The sequence below is a fragment of the Augochlora pura genome, chromosome 8 (genome assembly GCF_028453695.1).
Source record: "Augochlora pura isolate Apur16 chromosome 8, APUR_v2.2.1, whole genome shotgun sequence".
Taxonomy (NCBI): domain Eukaryota; kingdom Metazoa; phylum Arthropoda; class Insecta; order Hymenoptera; family Halictidae; genus Augochlora; species Augochlora pura.
Genome location: NC_135779.1, coordinates 6,086,195 through 6,111,889, shown reverse-complemented (window position 1 = coordinate 6,111,889; position 25,695 = coordinate 6,086,195). Strand labels below are relative to the sequence as shown.

At 44.3% G+C, this 25,695-nt stretch overlaps 1 protein-coding gene across 7 annotated transcripts in view; it reads right to left on the bottom strand.

Moving 5' to 3' along the window:
- The window catches only part of LOC144474182 (phosphatase and actin regulator 2), a 346,798-nt gene that overhangs the window by 223,393 nt on the left and 97,710 nt on the right, over window positions 1–25,695 (bottom strand). The window lies entirely within an intron of this gene.

The following is a 25,695-nucleotide window of genomic DNA, read 5'->3' as shown; positions in this document are numbered from 1 at the left end:
GAACCCGTCGATGAACATCGGAACGAGTTATCTCGAGAGAGAAAAAAAGCGCAATGAAATTCCAGTCGCGAAAACTGCCATTCGGAATCGGATCGAACAGGTTACCCGAAGCTTCTGCACGGCTATCGGACGATCGAATCGTCCGGGTTCTCCCCCGAGAACTCCGGAAAAATCGCGTTTCTCTTTTTCCCCCCGTAATGTTTTATGGAATTTCGCAGTCGGGGCGAATACCGGCGCGCGGAACGCGGCGTTAACACCGCGAACGATGGCGTCGACGGTGGATGTTCTGCACTTAGTCGCCGAGCTTATTGTATTCCTTCGTAGAGAAGATTCAACGAAAGGGTTACATTCGTTAACGGGTTCGCGGAAAACCGTATCGAGCGCGTCCGGCGTTGCTTTCCAGCTCCGTCGGCCGCCTCTTAACTCATTGTTAGACGGCCATGTCGATGTCACCATAAAATCAATACCCGACACACCGTGGCCCCATAGATATTTAATGGCTCTCGTGTTTCGTGCCGAACGGATTTGCCACGGCGACGCGATACCCGACACCGATGCCGGGCGATCTATCCGTATTATCTGACTGACTAATAGCGATCACCCGCGTTGTTCTAATCGGGGGGGGGGGCGACGACGACGATTTTAGCGAAAGCAACGATATTGTGAATTGTAATGCGTGTGCGGGATCGTACGACGATGTTGAGAATTGATGAATGAATTGTACAATTTAATCGGCGAATTTTCCGCCGATTTTCCCGCGAATTGGCGGAGACATTTGGAGAATTTCAGAATTGTTTTGGAACTTAAAATTATTTACGGAGGAGAGGTACTTTTAACAGAGTTACGATTTTCATGGTGAACTCTGATGAGTTTAATTTTGTATAGAAATTGGCAGTTTAGTGATTATTAAATTAATTAGAGATTTAATTTTTCTTGGATTTTGTTGGATTTAACGCTAGGATATTCTATTTGATATAGGATATTCTATTAAATCTTGCGTTTGAAAAATATACAAATTTAACAAATTACTGTCACTATTATTGTCATTATTATCATTTCTATTACTATTAATATTTTTGAATCTTCTCGTGAGAAATAAAAGCTGTCTGCCTCGATCACAAGAAATAGAAACTAAGTAAAAAGTGCATTCTCTTCTAAACAATTTTATTAAAAACAACTCGCCGACGTTTTTCAATTCTTTCGATCTCTATTATTATAAATAAAACCTAACTTCCCCCGTAACAGCACGAAATTCAATCTAGTGACAAACAAGTCCCCTCCCGAGCATTTGCAATCGTCAACGCGACGCCAGAGTTAAAAAATAATTCTATCCCAAAAAAAACCACTAACTCTGTGGCTGAGCAACAATAATAGACAACGAGGTATGTACCATGGAAAGGCACTAAGTGGCTGTCAAACGGGCGGAGAAGACCGTCCGCGCGCCCCTCGTTGAATAACGCGTTCAACCCTCGAGCGGATAGGACGCTCACGAGCGGCCTCCTCGAGAAACGTTCTCGCGCGACGGTTCCCGATACAAAACCCGTCGAAAGAACGTCTCGAGGCCGGGGTCCCGTCGACTGCAGGCGTATTTTGATAAACATCGGATGCGCGGCCCGAGGCGAAAGAGCGGCGCATCAGCATCCGTCAGCGTCGAAGGAAGAGATTTCGCCCGCGTGTGTCGTTTTCGAGGCGGCGAGGAGGAGGAGAAGAAGAAGAAGAAAGGGCCGAGAGGGCCGAGAGGGCGTTGTCGAACGGCAATTTCGGGGGGTGGCAACCCCCCCTTAGCAGGGAATAACGGATGATAACGTGCGGTAGGGCAGTTCCGTCGGGAGCGACGATTATCGGGGGCATCCCCCCCGGGACACTTTTCGAGAGGATCTTCCCGAGCCCCGAATTCTTGGCACGACGCTTGCGGGGGTGGGTGGATTCGATGGCGCGACTGCCGCGGCTCTCCTAGCCGCACGATAGCTCCTCGAACGGCTAATTCGGGATGATTAATGGAAGGGTGGTACGCGTCGTTGCCCCTCCCCCGTTAATTGATAATGAATTTTATGACCGTTGACCTAGGCGGGGATGAATGCTACCTGACAAGGCGGTTCCTAGAGAACTGACGCCGCCTTCGCCGAACTTCTGCGCGCTCTAATGATCGCAGAACGCTGAATGGATGTTTTACAGAAGTTAGGTGTATTATTAATAGTAATTGGGGATGATGAAGTAAGATCTCTTGAAATTTAAATAGATCATTTTTATGTGGAATTAAATGGAACTGTATTTGCAAAGTGAAAGAGTTCTAAATATTCTTTAATGTTATTCAGAGCGTTTATTATTCAATAGGTTTATTTATTTAACTTATAGAATAAAGAAGAAGCAATAATATGGAACGTCTTATTTTGCTTTAAATGCATGAAATTATTGGAAGAGTTTTAACAGCGTCGTTCTTCTGCCTTCGCATAAAACGCGCCATACAATTAAAATTAAAAATTAAAAAAGTTCTACTCCCATTTCGTTTTTTCCTTTTTAAAAAAATTTCTAATTTAAAAACATAACTATTGTATCTATTTTTGCACTCAGTGACCACTGTACCCTTATCTCCAATCACTATAATCATACCTTGACCCATGGACCTAAATAAGTCTATTAAAATTTGAATATAGCCTAATAAAATTTGAATAATATAGCCTAATAAAATTTTAATAATAGATCCTAATAAAATTTTAATAATAGATCCTAATAAAATTTTAATAATAGATCCTAATAAAATTTTAATAATATACCTTAATAAAATTTGATTAATAAAAATTGCTTCCAATAATTAAAAAAAAAAAGTATTTCCCTGCTATTAATACTGCGTAAAGTAAGGGTTAAAGAACGCGACGCGTTCGGTTGCCATTTCGCCGAGGCAGGCGTGGCCCCGTCAGCGACGATTTGTCCGCGTTTTTTCAGCGGCCCGACGCGATAATGGGCGGGTCACGTTAAGATGCATCGTCGTGTAGAACAATGGAGAACCGCGCTCTCTCCATCGTCGCGTTAATATTGCCATTGTCCGCGCATACCGGTAGACGATGCACATCGGTGCAACCGGCTCTCGACGGGCTTTGACGCGTGTGAATAGGCCTCCCAGATACCGGAAGCTCTTTGTCGCGTCAATTATTCCGCTTCGGCGTCGGGCCACATATCCCTTTCCTCCCTCCCACCCCTTCTCACGGCGAATCTGCGACCATTCGCGATCGACAACGATCCACGCAGTCCAACCGTACGATCCATCGATACCATTCTACGTTTAACCATTTGCCATAAATAATTATGAATAATAATAAAATTAAAGAGAAAAGTATTTTAGTCATAGTACGGTAAACTGTTAACATTTAAAAACTAATTCAAGTAATCTAAATCAAATTAAAAAAAAGAAGTCCCACCATTTAGAAATCATACTCCTCGCCGTGCCTTCTAAGCCTAACGCAACCGCGAAGGTTTAAATCTCGGACCACGTGGCGCGGTATTGTTACGCGATAGGTCCACGAACGATTCTCGGCTTTCTATATTTATTCTCTCGTTGCGCCATCGATTTTCGGATAAACTAACAAGCAAACGTCGAAAGTAACGACACGCCGCGTTCCTCTATAGAGAGAAGAGGGTCGCTGCTGGGGCTGGATGGAAGTCATCAGCGTCGCTGGAGCGGTTTCTAGGTTCGCTCGACGTCGCCGCGGTGCTCGTTCGCTCGACGGGGAGCGGTTCGAAATGGATATCGCCGTGCTCGATCGATCGGAGCGTTCTTCGAGATAATTTTGAGCGACGATCTTGGCGACGCTTGCCAAGGAATGCCTTCACCGCGCGAGTCCCGTGCCAACAACAGTCCGCCCGAGTCGTCGCCGATGGCATTGAAGCCTCGTGGAAAACTCTCGACGCTCTCGAGACGGCGAGCGCGCGCGTGGAATACCGGCGCGTCGTTTCCGCGGTCTCTTCTGGATCCAGAACTGTAACCCGAGTAACGACGCGCCAAGCGGACTAGTCTCCGCTCCCTGGAATCGATCGAATTGTACTTGTTTCGTCGCTGGCCCATCAGCCGCATGGACCATCGAACTCTGTTCCTCGCGATCCTCTCGCTATTTACTCGCCGGAGTTGAGAATTCTCTTTGCCTTTTCTCGAGCGAATTGCTACCTTCGGTTTTAGAATTATTATTGTTGTTATTATTCTTTGTTAACGAGCTGGTAAGGCACTTTTGAGTTACACGGAGTTAACGTCGAGGTAGCTGTAATTTATAAAAAAGATTAGCGGTGTGGATAAGCTGATAATGCTCGCGTATGCGCGACTTTGCAATCAGTATCGCAGAATAGTGGACTCGTTAATTCTTCTAAGGTACTTTGTACCAACGTTTCTTATCATTCAAAGTACAATATATTATACATAATTAATAAGAATTAGGAAATTAATTCTTCCAAAACATTCCACTTGAAACCCTATTAATTCTAGGCAGAGTAATCCATCGTAGAAAGTGGGCAAACTAGCAGGTAAGAGAATCTCTGAACAGCAAAGAGACCAAAGAGCATAATATTCTGAAGATGATCTCCGTGCCGAGAGAGAGATTTCCGATGAACCGCGCCGACGACCGGCGGCAGTCAGCGAATTAAAGAGCGAGCCAAGTGTTTTTCGAGATGGCGAACACGCCTAAGTGAAGTCGTCCCCGTCTTTAGCCGCGAAGAACAAAGGGTGTCCGCGGTATTCAAGCCGGCCAACAACGTTATCGATCGGGGGCCCCCCGCCGCCGATATAGTTCGCCTCGAGAGTTCTTGAACGCGTTATCGAATCACACGGCAATTTAATCCTTGGGATCTCGGACGCGCGTGTCACATGGCAGCGCGGCGTCGATCGATCGATCCGATAACGAACTCTACCGGTTGCTACTTGTTACGCGGCAAGCTGGCCAACAGCCTCCTAGTCGTTGTGCTAATCAGGGGGGACCATGGACCACCATGACGTCACTGTCGTCGTCGTCGTTGTTGTCGTTGTTGCTGTGAGGCGATACGTTTAATCCGGGGGCCCGGTGACCGCATACCGGCTGGCTCGCGAGGATCCATGGATCCGGGGAAAGCCGCCGTCGTGAACGCGTCCGCGAGGATTTCGTTCGACGTGTCAACAAACCAGAGATCCGCATTAGAACGCGATCCCGGGGCGAAATTTCGGGGGTTGCCTCTGGGAGATGCGACGGCCGGGTAAAGAGGGGGCTTTTGGCTAAGCTCTGCAGAGCCAAATTCTGTCGATGTGTTGAGTGCGGCGCGCGGGACAGTGCTACTGTGCTTTGCTAACTGCGATAGGGGATGATATTGGCGAATGGCGGAAGCGCGCCATATGTACGCTTTTGATGTTATATTTGTTGTATTGTGCTTGGATATTCAGTGTAATTAATTGGTACATTAATATACAATATAATATATTATACTTTTAATATTCAGTATAAAATTTCATATTTTATTGTACAGCATGATATATTATACTTTTAATATTCGATATAATATTTTATACATTATTGTACTGAATTACATATTTAATAATTTAACATTCAATGTAATATATTAAGTGCTCTAATATTCAGCACGGTATATTGTACACTTTAATATTTAGTAAAATATTTTACAGTATAATATGCAGTACCTACAACATATTACACTTCCGCATAAATTATAATCTATCATACTTCAACGTTCACTAAAATATACCATATTTGAACGTTCACTAAAATATACCATATTTGAACGTTCACTAAAATATACCCTATTTGAACGTTCACTACATCCCAAAAAAACAAATAAATATTTAAAGAAGCAACAAGTTTCATAAAAACAAAATCCTACACCCCCGTAAAAAATACACATAACAACGCGCGCACATAGACCAACAAATTTCCATTTGTTAATTCGCGCGATTGAAAAAAAAGATCCTCGTGTTCAGGAACCGCTTCAGCAACAGTTGCTTTACGATCCTTTGTGCAACCTAATTAGATTCCGCGGGAAATAATAGTGGCTAATGAGGGTGGCTAAGCTCCTTCCCGCCGCGGCTATAAATGCATGGAATTTTTTTTCCTGACGGACAGAGAGGACGCGCTTCGCGTCGCTATAGTATTATTACGAGACTGTATGAAAGACTTTCTCTCGGCGAGTAGCGGGCTCTGCGACGCTTGTTCAAATAATTGTTGCGTTATGAAAGAAGTTATTATTATAGTTGGTAGGTATAGACTGTAGACGGTAGAGTTCTAAACTGACGCGAAACGTTGTCAATGGCGCGCTTTTGGCCGCCCTCGCGGCGATGTTGAAGGAGGCATTGACTCCAGTATTTCGTCTATTAGCCAGTGCTTTTAGGGGAGGTATACTGGTTTAGGGGTGGCAGGGATAGCAGGGATGTGTTACAGGGAGTTAGATTCGGCCAATCCATTTTTTCGGTGAATAGGGGGATGTTTATGGGACGCGTGGGGAGCAGTGATCCTATCGTTGTTTGATGTTCCAGTAATAGTTTCGAAGGTAATTGTTAAGGCCGAGGATTTTCATGCTGAGTGAAGGTGAAATATAATTGCATTAGATGCACAGTACTGTGTTAATAATTTCAGTATGTCCCGAAGAGGGTGCTAGTAATTTTAACCCTTTGCAGACGGAGCCGTTTTAAAATCCATTTGGAAATCCAAAATATTTGTTCCGAATCACAGTATTTTTATTTTATATAATCTAGAGAATTTTATAAAATCTAAAATTGATTTTTGCGATTCAGGCAATAGTCGATAGCTCTTAACAATTTTTTCAAAAATCATTTTCAATCGTAGCATGATCATTTTTAGCGACGCCACTGGACTGCAAAGAGTTAAAACTTTCTGTTTCTTCTGCTATATGTCTCTTCTATTAATTCCTTAATTAATTCCTCTCCTAAAGTTCATAAAACTAGTTTTAAATAGAAAATGATTTTCTCTATTAATAATCTTAGTAACAAAATGCTATAAACGTGGCAATTAACCATATTAGCTAATTGTAATGCTACGTTAACTATTCTGAAAATTTTGTCTCTTGTATATCATCTTGCTCATTAAATATTCTATATAAATTCTCGAAATGCACAAAATGCACAGCGAAACGTCAATGCACCACATTATGCATTTTCCCCGAGACTCAACTTTTACACGTCTCTGCAAGAGCCGCAGAAAATGACGAGTCACCGTCACGAAAAAAAAAAAAAAAAAAAAAAAAAAGAAAGGACGCCGGCAAGAGGACAATTTGCGAGCGGTCCGTGCGGAAGCGTCGCCCGACCCGAAGCTTCGTCGCGAGCCAGGTACGCGGCCGTATTCGAAAGCGGAACGGGACGAGAGTACCGTTGATTAAACGAGGAAGAAGAAAAAAGAACAAGCGGAGAGGGCGTGCCGGCAATCGAAATCCCGCGCGATCGACCAAGGAACTCGATCGGACCGCGGGCGTGGCCTCCGCGAAAATTTTTCGTCGTTCCGACTAACGGGGCGAGCGACGAGACGATTTCCGTGCGCGCGCGGAGAACCAGAGGCTACCGGGTGGTGCTTTGTCGTCCGTCCCGCGTACGCCGGAGATTAATTATTGTTGTTAGAACGATAGGGGGATGGGACACAGGGCGGTGACGCGACGCTTAACCAGGCTCTGCGGCTTCGATATCGCCGGGAGAGCCGGGCATATGAACCCGAACGTCGCTCGAGCACACCGCCGGCAATATGTCGCCGGTCCGGCGAGGCATGAGAGCCGTTCTCGGGCATCGGGAAACGCTTTGACGCAACAGGCATATGCCACCGGCGCAACAATGGACAAACGTTATTGTTCGACGGATCTTGAACCGTGGCACGAGAGCTTCCATAATCGGCGCCGAACGGAGCCAGACGAACCACCTTCGACGCGACGGCATCGGATCCACGGAATTGTTCTGCGAGTACGAGGCTTCGAGTTGCTGGCTCGAATTAGTCGGCTATGGTTTACAATTCTGCATGGGGTGAGTTATTGAAATTAGGAGCTTTTTTTATGGAAGAGAGATTTTGCAGATTGCGTGGTGTTTTATCGTTAGTAGGTTTTTAGGGTTGTTTTGGTGAACTATTGTGGAGGGGAGGTGAAATTTGTGGATTTCATTGTTTTAAGTGGTGGGGCACTTTGACGATTTTTTAATGTTTATGTTTATATATTTATAGCTTTGTGTGTACTCATATTTAGGTATATTGATATATTTATATATTTCTCTATATTTATCTTTGATTATATAGTTACATATATTTTTTTATTTATACACATTTCTCCATTTATATATATTCACATAATTATAATGATTTAATCTGCGCAATGAATTACATTATAATCTATGCAATGTAATTACGTCAAAGTCCATTTTATTTTATCCAACTGCGTTACCTATTTGTTTATATCTATTTTCTAGTTTATACATTTATCTATTTATCTATTATTTATCTAGGAAACATAATCACAAAATAAAGCTAATCCCTATTATACTACATATATTATATCTAAATAATATCATATACCACCCCTATAACATAACAGTCAACCCTATTGACATAACAATAAACACCCCTAACAAAACGCTTAAAAATCAAAAAATCACCTAAAATCTGCAATCACCATTTCCCTTCCCCCTAAAAAACGCTAAAAATCGCCAAAAATCCGAAGAAATCCCTCCTCGCATTGCACCTCGGCCACTCGAAGCCTGTAAAAACATTCGAGTCATCGGCCGGGTAATTCCGGGAGTCGTCTAAACGCTTGTCACGACGAGAGTCGAGGAACAAAAGGGGGACGACGTTAATGGAAAGGGCGCGCGAGCGAGGCCGAGTCCAAGGATAATCTCGGGCGATCGAGGGCGGGTGTCCTCCGGCAGAAGACATCTAATGGAATAACGACATCCAGACGTTTTCGGGGGGAGAGGGAGCGGTGTGTTACGAGCCGTGGCTCCGCGGAACGAGCGAAAAATGTGCAAAGATAAAGCGGAGCGAGGGTTGCAGCGAGAGCGCGCGCGGTTAGGGCAGAGCCCTGCTCCGAGCGGCCTGGACACACGGCTTCCGCGAGAGTACAGCCCTCGACGGCGAGGGGCGCACTGGCCGAGGGATGCTGGGGCGTTGCCATGGTGACGCCACACTGTTTTCCGTTCCCCAATTACCTGGCCGCTGGTTGTCAACTTGAACCCCTAAACACATTCCGGCGGCTGCCGGGCCAGGTGCCCGGCACAGGTGTACGGTCAGTGTTCGTATCCGCCTTGAAACGAAAGCTCGTTTCGCGCTTTCTCGGCCATTTTCGCGGAAACGGAGTGATCGAACTGATCTCACGAATCGTCAGCGTTCGGTTCCTCGGTTGGAAACTCGACCTTCCTAGAAACGGCGGCGCCGACGGAGCACCACCGTTTCAGGTGAAATCGAGCGCGGACAGAGTCGGAACGAAAGGAGGACGAAACGCGGGCCGCGTTCCGAGGACGTCGCCGTTCCCTGCCGTGCCCGGGTTTTAATCGCATTTAGGATTGCGGCTCTTGTCTCTACGCGAGTCCTCCGCGACGCGTCTTTTCCGGTATTTTTCCAAGGCTCCGACGTGCCTGATTTGTTATTATCAGGAGGACGGGGTGTTTGCGCGCGATGAATATGCAAACGGCGGGCGAGATTTCCGCGCGAAAAATATGCAAAGTATGCGGGCGTATGTGGAAAATATTTATCGAGAAACGGTTCACCGTTGTTCCGATGCGCGGCCGCTGGCGAAAAACGTTCGGACGTGTTTTTAATAATCGATGATATTTTTTTTTTGGGCATCGTCCAAACGAATTTCGAATATTGAAAATATTAATTGAACTGGAATAATTTCGTTTTTATTTTAATCTTGACGATGCTGTTTTCTTGTAAGGAATTCTTGCAATGGTAAAAGTTTTAATAATTACCACGTAATTATTAAAACTATTTATTATGAAAACTAATTAAGGTAGAATAGCGGGGAGATTTGTTCAAGCCGATTCGACCGGTTATCCGTGCGTTATAACAAATTACAGGTCGGAATATTTTAAGGTATATTTTGCTTGAACAAACGCGTCCCGCTGCACGTAACGCTTCGGCAAAAACGTTCCCGCCGGGAATGTTCGGCGACATTTGTCCGAAGCGTTCCGTGTCTAAACCGAATCGTGACGCTACGTATAAATAGCCGCATTTAACCCTTTGCACCCGGACGATGCCGCCGAGAGGCCGCTAAAAATCTCGTTAAATCGCGGTCCGATGCAATTCCCCTGCGTCAGACTTGCAGGAAATAAAAGAAACAAATTCGAATTTACATTACGAAAGTAACAAAAATAAATTATATTATATTCATATTATACCATTTATAGTCTGAACAATGCTGAAACAGAAAATTAGTGTCCCGCCATCTTGTCGACCCCATAAACCCGGCATTAAAGTATGAACAAATTACAAGGCGAATCAGAGAAGCTATTCTCGATTTAAAAAAGCTAAATAAAAAAATAAAAATTAATGAACAACAAGCGGGAACGCTTCGCAGAGCCGAAATATTCAACGCCTGAGTTTCTCGTATAAATTGACCTTAAGCCGCGGTGACATTCGCCGCGAGTCGCGTCCGCGGCTGCACCACCGTGGCCGCATATCGTCGCTGCAGCGGCTGCAACTTTTGATCAACGTCAGCACGACGACGATTCGCGGCGGCCGGCGCTGCACCCCGGATCGATCACGTATAATTTCCTCCGACGAGGAGCTGGAAACAAATACGCGCGGTTGGTAAACAGGGAAGGGCAGGAGGAGGAGGTGGAGGCATGCCCGGCGAGCGGAATGTGCGCCCAGAAGCAGACAGCGTTTCCGCGCCGGCACAAAGCACGAGGAACCATAAAGCCACCCCTCGGCCGTGTGTAGCAGTCCGCCTTTCGCGCGCTGCTCGCTGCGGCTGGGGGATCGAATCTCCATTATTCGCCTTTCCAGCGGGGCTAAATGCTCGTTAATCCCTAATTGCGGCCCTCTTTGCGACCGCTATGTACGACGACCGTTCTGTAGCGCGACCACACTGTACCGCGACCGATGTCTTTTGTGATCGACCTGTACTGCGACCGATGTCTTTTGTGATCGTTCTGTACTGCGACTGCTATCATTTGTGATCACTCTTTAGCGACTGCTATTGTTTGTGATCGACCTCTACTGCGACTGCTATCTGTTGTGATCGCTCTCTACTGCGACTGCTATATTTTGTGATCGCTCTTCACTGCGACTGCTATATTTTGTGATCGCTCTCTAGCGACTGCTCTCTTTTGTGATCGCTCTCTAGCGACTGCTCTCTTTTGTGATCGCTCTATAGCGACTGCTCTCTTTTGTGATCGCTCTATAGCGACTGCTCTCTTTTGTGATCGCTCAATAGCGACTGCTATCTGTTGTGATCGCTCTACTGCGACTGCTATATTTTGTGATCGCTCTATAGCGACTGTTCTCTTTTGTGATCGCTCTATAGCGACTGCTATCTTTTATGATCGCTCTCTACTGCGAATGCTATCTTTTATGATCGCTCTCTACTGCGAATGCTATCTTTTGTGATCGCTCTACTGCGACTGCTATCTTTTGCGATCGCTCTCTACTGCAACTGCTATCTTTTGTGATCGCTCTATAGCTACTGCTCTCTTTTGTGACTGCTCTCTTTTGCAACAACGTCAAAAACGAATTAATTATAGCGCGCGAATCGAGAAGCAAGCACACTCGGTCCCGCAGCTACAGCAGGAAATCTATATTTCACGGAAAACGGTATCCACAGCACATTTCGCGTATTATCAAAATTCAACGATACGAAACCGAAGTATGATTAACCCGGCGTGTTCCCTAATGGCGAATCAAGCTCCCGTTTCCGGGGGGATCCGGATCGGCGGGACAATTAATGCCATTAATTATCCCCTTGATTCTCTCTGGGCGGCGCGTAAATTCCGCGGGGAGGGATCTCCTCCTACTCCTCCTCCTCCACCCCCTCCCGGCCGTAAAAATATTACGGGGAAATAAAAAATCCAGACCCGGCGTAAATCCCCCGATGCGCGACCGCGTTCCGCGACCGGGCCATATTTTTCTCGTAACGTTTGCGCCGGGAGAGCCGTGCATAAAACAACCGCCGTCTCGGACGCCTCTGAAAAATGGAGAGGAAAAATGGAGGCGCGGCCGCGGCCACCTTCCGCCGCGTAAGGACGCACTGTTGCGTGGGAGGAGAGGTCGAAGGGAGAGATAGGGTTGTGATAGAGAAAGAGAGAGAGAGAGAGAGAGAGAGAGAGAGAGAGAGAGAGATCTGGATGCAGCAATCCTTCGGACAGGATTCCGTCGAAGCGAATCAGATTTCCGGTAATTACTGGAATCTAGTTTCGCGGTGATCGGATTTGAAATTGATTCGAGACCTGGGAGACTAGAGAATGTCCTTCGAGCTATGAAATCTTGTTCACTACGAGAGAAACCTAATCGGCAGCGGGCAAGGAGCTTATTTTTAAATATAAATTTCGAAGAAATCGCTACTATTTCCAATAGGTTTCAACTATTAATTTTTGCAATTATTATTATTTAATATCCTCCGGTATTCTATGTAAACCCGGGTGGACATTTATTGATAAAATAAATTTTAATAATAATTTAATTTAATTATTGCAAGACGAAAAGTACAATTAGCGACAAAGAAAATATTTTCCAAATTCATTCTTCTCCCTAACATTCCCTTTATTTTGCAACGTCGCTGAACGACCGTCTCGCGAATCGGGTCAGCGATTTCCGGTCCGCGCATTTATCAACGTTCCGTAGCAGCGAAGAAGACGTCGTTCGACTCGCCAACGAGAGATAGAGAGCATAAAAGAAAAGAAGTTCTCCTCGATGGACCATGCTCGATCATGTTGCCCCAAGAAGCTGCCGGTTACAAAGAGAGCGCCCCCGGGGAGAGGAGAGCCTCCGATCGCCTTTGTCCCCCGATATTGTCTCGATGACACGCGCGGGAGGCGACACCCGCGGAACTTAATGAAACGCCGCGCGCGCGCGCCTCGCTCGAGTGGCTCCTCAAAGAGAGAGAGAGAGAGAGAGAGCGAGAGAAAGAGAGAGTGAGAGAGAGAGGGGCAGCGAAAAAGTCTCGAAGCTAAAACACGTTTCATTCGCGGCCGACGACGTCGCCGACGGCGGCGGCGTTGCCGACGATGTAATAAGAGAATGAAACAGCGGCGCTCAACCGGAGATATCCATCGAGAAACAAGCGGACCAGATCTGGAGAAACAGTCTTCCTCGACTGCGAAAATGCAATTTAAAGTGGGTCGAGCTGGCGAACATCATTCTTCACAGAGAACACTTTTTTTTTATTTGCTGAATCCAATTCGAATTCCATTATCATTTATAGAGTTAGATTAGGGGATCTTTGGTGTCCCTTTTTGGGTTCGATTTTCAGCGATGTAGTTTTTGTGGAAGCACAGAGTTTAATTTATTTATAGCTTCCTTTATTTTTAACTTTTTACTAAGTTAAAGAGTTTAATTTATTTATAGCTTCCTTTATTTTTAACTTTTTACTAAGTTTTTACTTCCTTTATTTTTAACTAAGTTTTTTAAGTGAAACACGAGAGTTTGAGTTTTATTGTGAAATGTATATTTTTATGTAATATTTGGTTTGTAGCATTGTGTGTGGAACACAGTAGTTTTGAATGAAACAGAAATGAAACTCAATTGTTTCTTAATGTTTGCTTGTAATTGTTCAGAGCGCCAATCGAAAAATCGAGCTCTCAGATGAATTTTATTTGACATACACGCAGATCGTCGAGTTTCGCATACGTTGCAAGAGAATCGCTTTGAACAGAGTGTACTAATTGGCGGGGTTCTCGGACGATTGTTTATTAACTGTTATGCAAGGCGCTGTTGTGAGGCGGACTCATCGATGAGAGAATGAATAAATTAGGTGGCAAGGAAAACTGAACGTAGAGAGGAAGTAAAACGTATAATTACTGAGCTGCGGATCGTTATATAAGACAACACAATTTTCTGCATTAATTACGGGAGATGTGCGAAATACACGGATGCTTTATTATTTTCTTGATTATCTCAGTAGATTGAAAATATTTTAATGCGACGATGGCCTTCGATTTTATTGCTGTTTTAAATCGCTGATATTCCTTTCTGTTATTAAGGTATAAAAGCCTAACTATGTTAGTGACTTCTTTGTCTATAATTAATGCTAACATCAGAGAAATTAAAAAATTTAGAAATACAAATATTTCCCTTAAAAATATTATATAACATCAATGATCGTAAAACAAAAGACCAAAAAGCAGAATCCTCAATTCGTCGCCGAAAAGTGCAAGCCTAATAATTCCAAAAGCCGATTCCGAAATTTCCACAAATTCCCGCGAAAAAATGCATCCAATAAAATCGGAAAAATTCGCGAAAACTTGTTTTCGCATAGCCAGACGTCGAGATATCGATCAGAAATTAGCGAGGCCGAGTGCTGCAACGAAAACAACTCGAAAATCAAGGACAATGGAGCCGGAGAGCTCGGAGAAGAGTAGACGCTTTCGAAATCGGAGCAGATATTAGCCGTCTTCCAGCGCGAGCGGGCGACATTCTCCAATATCGCCGGTTTTATCGGTCGCGTGTGTTTGCTGTCGATAAATATGCAAATAATTGCGTCTGACCGAACACACGCCGGATGCTTTCGGAGTCATCGATACCAGCGGTTCTCATTCCGGCGGTGATTCCGAGGCGACGCGAGCGCGCGCGAGGAACAAGCCCCGGCATTGTACGTATTTATGAATCCGGAGTGAGTCAGCGGCGACCATTAAGCATACTCGTTGACCTGATCTGAGAGACGAGAGAGAGAGAGAGAGAGAGAGAGAGAAACGAACGGTCTCTCCCGGTGGCTTCATTCTTCGCCTCCCCGATTCCTGTTCCGCAGCTTTTTGCTTTTAGACCACTCGGTCAGTCCGGCCGGCCCGCAGGTGTCGGATGCGACGCTACTCGTCTCCGCGATTGCTTGCCGAGACCTGGCCCGAGGTGCTTGCTTGTTCTGTTACCACGGTAAACTTGTTGTGCTGCTGCGAACCTCCCAGGTGCAACCAAAGCGATACCACTTCGACGTCCACCGCCGTTCGCCGCGTTCTCCGCGTTCTCCGCGTTCTTTGTATTGCGATCGCAGCGTCGAAATTTCGGCAATATATATACAATTTCTGTATTGCACTGAGTTAGTCAGAAATCCTCGACAAAACTTTGAAAAACCTTTGACGAAATCTTGACGAAATTTTGTCAAAATTCTTGACAAAACTTTGAAAATATTCTTGACGGAACTTTAACAAAACTAATGACAAAGCTTTGACAAAACTTTGACGGAACTCTTGACAAAACCTTCGCTAACATCGTCTCCACTTAAAGACATACAAAGATTCTCAAATACCACCTGCCCAAACAGTGCAACAAAGAATGATTTCGTGACCAGCCGAGTGGCATTTTGTACCGCGGGACACCCAGTACAGTGCACAAAAGAATATTTAAACGTCGACGTCTGGCGCAGCGTGGCGTGCCCCCGCGCGCCCCGACCGCAGTGTGCGCGCAGCACAAAGCGCCGCGGATCGTTGCGCTCGGATCATTCAATTCGTGAACAATCTGGCCGGGGAGTTGTCGAACGGATTCGGAGGGTAACTGACGTCAAATATTCGGGGCGTCGAATTTCATTCGCGGCGAATGGATGGCCGGGTTTCGTGCCTCGATATTAAATTATTCGAGCGATCCGGTCTCGGCCGATACGGCGCGGATCTGGCGGATTCCGGGGACGGCGTAAGTTGAGTTGAGCTGAGTAGAGTAGAGTAGGTTAGAGCAGAATAGAGCAGGATAGAGCAAAATAGAGCAGGGTAGAGCAGAATAGAGCAGAGTAAAACAGAGTAGAAAAGAGTAGAGAAGAGTAGAGCAGAATAGAGCAGACTAGAGCAGAATAGAGCAGACTAGAGCAAAGTAGAGCCGAGTAAAACAGAGTAGAGCAGAATAGAGCAAACTAGAGCAGAATAGAGCAAACTAGAGCAGAATAGAGCAGTGTCGAACCGAGTCAAACAAACTCGACCTGAGTCAAACAAAATCAAACCGACTGAAACAAAGTCGACCTGAGAATGAAGCAAACTCGAGCGAGCGCTCGCTCGTCGAAAGGGAACGCGGCCGTGTCGGTCGCGTTACAACGATCCGGTCACACGTTCCCCGCTGTTGCGTGACTACTGCCGTGCGCGCTCGCAGGTAACACAGGTAACAGAGAGCCCGCCGCTGCGCGCGCCAAGGTAAACGCATTGCACGCCGCGCGTAATATACTACGCGCGTAGTACGCGCCCGTTCCGAATACGTTTACACCGTGCTAGGGGTCGGCCAGGTGGGGAACATAACGGTGCTCGTTGTACGGCTGCGTTCACAACGGGCTACGCCGCGATCCGCCATCGCTACGCTCGAGTTCCCTGTGCACGTCGTCGCAGTGCTACCCACTATTGATAAAGGAATCGCATCTGATCCTTTTCATCGCCATCTCTCGATAAGCCATTGTTCCTGCGGCTGCGAGCCGCGTGATGCGCCATCGTTACGCTCCATTTCTTTGTTTATGGTAAAGCGCACTGGTCGCAATAATTCGGCTATATTTTAAAAAGAAATTAATAGCACCATTGTCAATTTTTTTTTGTGATAATTAAATTTGTAAATGTTTAAATATACTGTAGATAGTCGGAGTGATTTAGATACCTCGAAGACAGGGAAGAATATTTGTTGACATTATTTAACATTATTTGACGTTATTTGACAACGTTATTTAAGGTTATTTGACATGAAAACGTCATTTAACGTTATTTAATATTTTTTGACATTATTTAACATTATTTGGCATTATGACAAGGATCTAGGAACAGACGAAATAGAGTTCGAACGACGCCGTTTCCATCCTGCGAATAGAGCAGCTACGGTGTTCCATGGTACCGGCGTTCCAGCTTTTACCTTCGGATAACGTGGTTACTCGGCTGCGAGAGGCAAAGATGAAATATTTATATAAACCCGGACGCGCGACGGCGGAAGGATCAAAACGTGACTCGGATTAAAACTAGCGAAACAAACTGCCGTATATGAAAGGGCTGCGCGAATATTGTATCTACTCGAAGGAACCCCAAGGCGAGTGGAGGTACCGACTCCTCCGCCGCGCGTTTCTGCTACTTTAAAGAACTCGGAAAAGTTTCTCCGGTAATGTAATCACGAAATGGCCGGGAAAAAAATGTTAATCCCTGCTTCCGCCGTTCTTTGTATAATTAACTTCCACCAGGAAGAAGTACGTCAGCGGGTTTTCATTTGCAACGAACGTGTTAATGGGATTTTGATTGATCAATCGTTCAGGAAAGAAAATTTTAATTATGATGTTTGTAAAATAGGATGGTGTATGTAATTGTAGAGTTAAAAGAGGGTTTATATTGTTACTAGTAAAAGTATTGTTATTGATAAAAGGAGAAGTTACTGTTTTGAAGGAAAATTAAAGTGTATTTGGGTATTTCTGTTTTGTATTATTTTTAATATAGAAATATGCGATTGTTATGCACTGTTAATTTTTTTAAGTATTCAAGACGGCTTGGGTAAAGGTAATATTATTATATAAACTCAGATAATTATATTATGATTGCTATTATAATTATTCTGTAATTATATAACTGCAAAGTGACTTTTAGACATTGACCGATATTCAAACAGAGAAAATAATTATATTTTTATATTTCCATATTCTATTATTTCTAATATATAAATGTACAAATACGATGCTTCCAGTCTTTGTTTAAATATCATAAAAAAGTTGTTTTTAGTCTCCAGTCACACAGTTTATTAATTCGATAATTCTCTACGTGACACGGTTGCGTTACCAGCAACAATAAATTCAAGCCACGCCCCCGTGGTTTTCAAAATTCGACAGAATTTACGGCGTTTCCCCCAGCCAACCGAGGGCAGTCTAAAAAATAAGACAGACTCTCGGTTTTAATAGAAAAAGCCCTGACGCCGGGAATTTCGCGACACGCGGCGAACGTTATGTTCGCCGGGCAGGACATTAAAAGTGGCCGGCGCGAGCCGTAAATAAGCGACGGTTTCCGGTTCGCGGTGCCCGACCGTGCGAGGCGGAGAGAAGAACACACGCGGAACAAGCTTTTTTAGTCGCCTGTTAATGCGCAACGCTTCTAATAAATAGCCGCGAGTCGACCGGAAGAGTTCGCCTTTCAGCGACAACTTCTCCCCAATGGTAAACATCTTAATTTCACGTCGCTCAAAGCGAGCGCCGTCTCCGCGGCGTTTGTTCCACGGATACCGTGTCAAACAGGCACACGCGTCCCTGTGCTCGACAGGGATGCAGTGTGACATACGTGTGATACAGTTAACACCTTGACGACGGATGACGCACCGTCGCGTCAAATCCGTCACCGGCAGCGCAACACACGGATTACCGTCGCCTCGGCGAGCCGAGACACGTGGCAGACCCAATCGATAACGGGATTCAATCGCCGAGACGCTCGCGCACATTTTTCCGTCCCCGGAAAATTCTCCGTCAATTTATTCATTTCACCATTATCTAGCAATTTATTATTTTTACCATCATCTATCGACGAATATTTCTGTGTAGGCCTTTTTAATTAAACCGCGCTGTTTCTCTGTCGAAAAGAATATCCAGCTCTCTGGATATTTTTACAATAATTTTTCAAGCCTGAAAATAATATTAAAGATCTTTTAAGCACGCCTTATTGTATAATAAAGTGTGAAGAAGAAGGTAATAATAGTCGTCGCTAATAAGGGCAGTCGATGCGATGTTAAACTTTATATAAAAGAAAATATATCAAAGATGTATTCTTTTACAATAAAATGACTATTTAAAAAACAGTTTCACGTAATTTTTATTACTTATATATTTAAGCAAAAGTGGTAGAAAGTATTAAAAGACGAAATCAATTTAAATTGAGTAATGAGCACATCGATTCTATTCTTCTTTTAATTCTATTCTAATTCTAATTTTAATGACCCGCTCTGTTATATTAAATAATTGCATTCTTAATAGTTTCCATAAAGAAGCCTGACATTAAATTTCGCAACATGATAACCTAATCGTCCCGGATACACGGATTTTCCTCTCCAGATGCAGCTACATCCCATTACATCAATTTATACCGCGAAGAACCTTTCACACCTCGCCGATCAATCGGCGAAAACGTGAATTCGCATAAGCACGGCTATGCTAATAAACCCTTTTTCCACGGAGTCAGCGCTCGCTTTCACCGCGTTGTTCCACGATATCGCATTATCTCCGCGTCTCGGATGAAGTTTCTCGAGGCGCATCGATACGCGCTTCTTCTCGCTCAACCCCCTTTGGAATTTCGATGATGGAGCAGGTGGAAAAATTAGATTCTCCGCGGTGTTTTCATTTGGAAAAGGATAACCGGTCGCAGATTTCGCTGGTCGACTTTTCTCGGCTGGGCGATCGGGTTATTAGAAAACGTTGGTGGTCGCGGCTGTTATTACGGGCGCCTCGACCTTTTCTCTTATTCATGATAATCGAGCGAGCGCGGCCATTATTCTCGCACACAGAGGCGTACCTGGCCGGCCTTTCCTCCCCGGTCGCCTAATCGGCCATCGGCAACGCGTGTCTGTAATTCTATTTGCGAGGCCGCGCGAAATCATTTTCCGCGTCGTTCTCGCGGCCACGCGGCCTCCGCGCGCGGAACACGCGTGGCGCAATCGCGGCGCGACGGGAGAAAAACCGGCGGTATGGAAAGGGCGAAAAAATGGGTCGACATGCCTGCGAAATGGCGAATTAGCCGATTTTTGAGATAGCGAATTAGTCGATTTTTGAAACGGCGAATTAGTCGATTTTTGAATCGGTGAAATAAGCGATTTTTGAAAGGGCGAATTGGCCGATTTTTAAAACGGCGAATCAATCGATTTTTAAGACGGTGAATTAGCCGATTTTTGAGATAGCGAATTAGTGGATTTTTGAAACGGCGAATTAGTCGATTTTTGAATCGGTGAAATAAGCGATTTTTGAAAGGGCGAATTGGCCGATTTTTAAAACGGCTAATCAATTGAGTTTTGAAACGGCAAATTAGCCGATTCTTGAAACGGCGAATTAGCCGATTTTTGTGACGGCGAATTAGTCGATTTTTGAATCGGTGAAATAAGCGATTTTTGAAAGGGCGAATTGGCCGATTTTTAAAACGGCGAATCAATTGATTTTTGAAACGGCAAATTAGCCGATTTGTTGGACGGCGAATTAGTCGATTTTTGAAACGGCAAATTAGCCGATTTTTGAAACGGCGATTCAGCCGATTTTAGAAACGACGATTCAGCCGATTTAGCCGAATTTTAAAACGGTGAATTAGCCAATTTCTGTACTAACAAATTAGCCGATTTCTCTACCCGCGAATTAGCCAATTCCTGTATCTACAAATCAGCTGATTTCTGAAAACCGGAGCGCAGCCTCTATCCATCCCACGAAACGTTTCCTTTGGCTTTTTGTATCTCCGCGCAAACGCTCGCGCCAGATCCGATTAATTATCATTAGACGATGGAAAAATACGGTGATTGGTCCGGCACGGTACAAGCTAATCTGCGTTAATGCACCTATCCTAGTCTGTTCTAATTAGCTGCACTTTGCGTCTCTATTGGATGCGGTTGATATTGCTGGAACCGCACGCGTTTCCTCGCCAGGAAACTGGTATCTCGAACTTCAAAGGAAAACTTGCTGTGGCGATATTAATATTTGCTAAAGTTTGCTATTTTTGATTAACGTTTAATATTAGTAATGTTCGTTTATGGCGGAGGTTGTGTACGATATTATTGATTTGTCGTTTTGATTTGATGTAGGCGCGTTATTCAGGTGTGAATCGCTATTTGTCACCGAATGATAATATTATTAATATTAATATTCAAAAATTATTTTATTCAGAGATTGTTCCCTCAGGTTTGCACCAAATGTATGGGGGAAACATTCTTTGAATATAATAATTTTTTAGCAGTGATTTATTTAGGAGTGTCGTGTCATTTTATCTGCGAAACGATTCGCTATTTCGTACCGATTGAAAATATTATTAATATTACGTATTATATAGGGTTAATAATATTTATATTGTTAATAGGAGATACTTTAAAGCAAAAGCTGTCGCATTGTCAGGGGTATCATTAATATAGAAACATAAGCTACAGAAAGATTCAATCTCAGGCAAATAACAAATAATCTTCTCTAAATATTCTAACTCTATTTCTACCACATTTTTATTACAATTGAACTTTGTCAATAAGAATACAGTGACACCAGTTAATTATCTATTCGGTGCTTCACTGACCGAATTATTAAAGTTCGCGACGGAACCGCGTCGAGCGCCGACCCCGGCGAAGACAAGACTCGATTTCGTTGCCGGCTCCTCCGCTAATAACACGGAAAGGATTTCAATGGAACACTTTCTACTCTCCCACGGTGGATCCCCGTTCGTTGCGGCAAGTCCTCGCGCGGTTCGCAGACCTCCTGCACCTGACGACGTAGCCGAATGATTATTATCCGACAGATGGAAGAGAAGAAGCGCGACGGGCGAACCGCGAAGTCGCGTTATATTGTTTTCCCTTGCCGTCATCGCGCGATCGCGAATTAAAACTCTCGGTGCAAAGAGTACGGGTGATCCGCCAGCCTAAGATTCCCTCGAGGATCTATTATCTCCTGCCCGGAGGATCCTATTAGACTGTTCGAATGATCGATGAACACCAGGCATCATTAAGATTACCGCGTCGTTAGTATTACCGCGTCATTCGGGGCCCATATGTCTCTCTGTTCCGTGTTCGTTAAAAAATAGATACGTTCGAGATCATTTAGAGACCAGATGCTGCGATTACGTGTTAAGCCTAAATCGATCTAGAACGACCTAGATCGATGTCCTTAATCATCTTCCAGATGGAACGTTAGATATGGCTGCTCTTAGTTAATTCAGAATCGGTTATTGTAGGCTTGAGAAGTTAATAAAATTGATAAAATGAAATAATTCTATAAAAATGATATAAATGAAGAAAATTATAAAAATGATTTCAAGATTTTGAGTCCCAGAATTGTTGTCAACCTTAATTCAGAAATCTAACTTTTCTATACAATTATAATACTAATTAATAATATATTTAATACTTATAATACTATATTCTATATATTAATACCATATTATAACAATTATAATGCTACACAAATTAAACATCGTCTAGCAACCAAACCGCTTCGCTCAGACTCCTCCAAAGCCCAAAAAGACGGCTCATTAAACAGCAATAAAAATTCTCTATCAATCCCCCCTAAGAGGACAAGTTTCCTCCGAGAGACTAAGCAGTCCGGTTTCTAAAATCACGCGAGGATCGAGTTTCCCTGCCATCGTCGTCCCAAGCGAAACCAAGTACGGGCGATTATTTAGAGCCCGGAAATAGCCTGTCTAGCATTACGCAGAGCGTCGAAGGTTCACCAAAGGACGTATCTCATAGGACCAGGCTTCCACCACTTCGTGGAAAATCAGAGAAGACCGATGTCCTCCGCCGGGTAAGACGATCCCGCCGACCAAGTTTCCCGATGGATAATCGTCCCGAAGCCTCGGCGAACAATTATCTAGACACCGGGGCACCATCCGGCATTAAGAAGAACCGGAGAACTCGATGGCACCTCGCAGCTCGCTGGCTCTCAGCTAGAATCGCTGGTTCTGTTAGCTAGAATCGCTGGTTCTGTTAGCTAGAATCGCTGGTTCTCTCAGCTAGAATCGCTGCTTCTCTCAGCTAGAATCGCTGCTTTTCTCAGCTAGAATCGCTGCTTCTCTCAGCTAGAATCGCTGCTTCTCTCAGCTTGAATCGCTGGTTCTCTTAGCTCGGAAACCGAGGTCCTCCGTGTAGACTCATCGGCGCGCCGAGTTTTCCGTTCGCGAGCACCGCTGCGCACGGAACGACAGTTCCTCGGCCCTCGAGCGCCGGGGTCTATCATAAAGTTCGAGCGACGTGTAAGACGCGCTGTGCAAAGACCTCGGGATCGAGACGCGCTCGAAAGCTCCGGACTCTCCTCTCCGGCAGCGAGAATAGCTCGGAGACAAGGTCTCTCTCTCTCTCTCTCTCTCTCTCTCTCTCTCTCTCTCTCATCTCGCGCACGCCACCCGCTTTCGTGATCGCGGGAACGCTCGCGGAGCGCCGCCGACTAATCTCGAAAGGAAATCCGGTGTTAGAGGGGAAACGCACGTACGACGGTGTTTGCCGCGCGCGCGCGCGCCTATCCGAGCGGACGCGCGCAAATAACGATTAATTTCCAATGTTGACGGAAACATTGCCGGCCAGGCGGAACGAAAAAGGGGTACCCTCTCTTCGCCGATAAAACGCGGCCTGATTTTTTTTTCGCGCGTTGCGTAAATCTGACGAACAAGTTCGTGCCGACTCACGCGACGTCGATGGAAATTACGGGCGAAACGGAGCGCGTCCATGGTCAATGGGGTTTTTAGAGCGGCGATCGTCTATCCGCTGAACAGATGGCGCTTTGGATCGGTTGTAGATATCGTAGTGAAGTGATTTCGGTAATAAAAATAAGGTGGAATTTGTGGAGTAACGAAAATTCGGTTCGCGCGATGTTTGACCATCAAACAAGCGCCGCATCAGCGCGACTCCGTTATTTATTTCACCCGTCGCATTTACACGCTTCATCCATAAATTTATCTTTGAATTTACAAATTTGCGAACAGAAATTGACGAGGTTGAACGACGGGGGGGCACAGTCCTCGCGTATTTTTCCGGCTGCTCGAACAACGCGAGCGCGCAAGAATCATCGCGGCCCCCGTCGCGCGAGTTTTATTGGTCGACGTTGCTGAGTTTTATTGGTTGACGTTGCCAGAGTTCATATAATGATGCCCCGGGTGTAATAACGAGAGATCGCGGCGACGAATTCAATTTCGCCGAAAACGCAATTTCCAGGCGAACGACGCGCCGCGTTTCGCCGAACCTTTTTTTTTCGGCGTTCTCCTTGCGCTCTCCGCGTTTTACCCCGTCATTCGATTAAACCCGTCCGCGGTAATTGTTCGACAGCGTTCGTTTGGTAAATAGAAGGTGGGGGAAGGGAGATGGCAGAAATGTCGATGGCGTGGCAGATCGCCAAATCAGCAACGACCGGTTACGTTTATCGCCCGGGTTTTATGTAACTATTGTCCCGGCGTAACTGGGACGACTTCAATGGGAATATCTGTCAATGGGATTTCTCATTGCGTAAACGGCGACGGTCGTTTAATGACGAGCCGCGGGCCGCTTTGATGTCCGCTTCAAAGGTACGCGGACATCATCGAATTATTTAAACATCGAAGGCACGTCGACCGCCGGCTTCGAGGGGACGCCACTCGCCGATGGGTAAAACAGCTATTGTCATCCGACAAGATACCTCTCTTCTTTGCATCGCGACGAGTATCAATTTCTACGAGCGTGACGAATTTAACCCTTTGCGCTCGAAGCTATTTTAACCGAACAATTATTTTTACTGTGTTAAAAGCATTTTTGGGAATTACTGTGTTTTTATTTCATGCGACAGAGCGTAGTTAATTCATATAAAATTGTGTCTTGTGATTCATTCAAAGATATATATTATAGCTAATAATATTATTAGATATAATATTTATAGGTACTATTTATAGAATTAATATTTATAGATATATTAAAAGATATATCTAAAAAATAAATCTAAATTTTGTTAATTTGTATAGAAATTATTTTACAACGTGGTCTAACAATTCTAGCAGCGCTTCAAAATTAACACTCGAACGCAAAGGGTTAACATACTATTATTGACATTGTCATGCATAAATTTTCTCCCCTAGAAATAATGCTATCCTCTTACAAATTCGATGCATTTTTGTCGACAATTTTTGACGAACACGACCTTGACGTAATCTTAACAAAAATGAGCTACTACTATCCAAAATCGCGGAAAGACTAGTTTAACAATACGTCGCCTTGATATTATTGAGGTTATTAAAAAAATAACGACATTTTTATGAGCCTTTTATTGGAAATTAATGGGAGCAATTTTTACGACCACTGTCGTTCGAGATTAATAAAAGAAATGATTACGATTGTTATCGCTTGACATTAATGGAAGAAATTATTACCACTGTTATCGTTCGATATTAACGGTAACGTTCTTTTATGGCTGTTATTGTTTGGAAAACACGCAGGCAATTTTTATGCGAATTATTGTCTGAAGCTAATGGAAGCAAAGTCGATCTTATTTTTTATATTTACAAAATTCACATGGCACTCAATTTGTTAGGCTGTTATAAATAGATTGTGGTTTTTATGCATTGAAGATAATAATTAATAAATCAAATAGAGATCGATGAGAACATTGAAAGAGTTTAAAAATACCATTGCGTTATCGGCTACTCAATAAAATAATAAAAAAATAAAAAAAACAATCTTGCATTTTCCACTTCCACCTTATTAAATTTTGCATAAATAATAATACCAACTATCAGCAAACCTTTATCGAAAACAAAACGAAAAATCGAACTTTTGCGATGAGTTTTTAATTTTTGGATTTACGATTTCTGTCGACTATTTTACAAGTAAAATATTACAAATAACATTAAATATTAAACTATCGTCCGAAAGAATGTAAACAAGCCGTAATACTATTGCGCGGCCTAAGGACGAGGGAATCCAT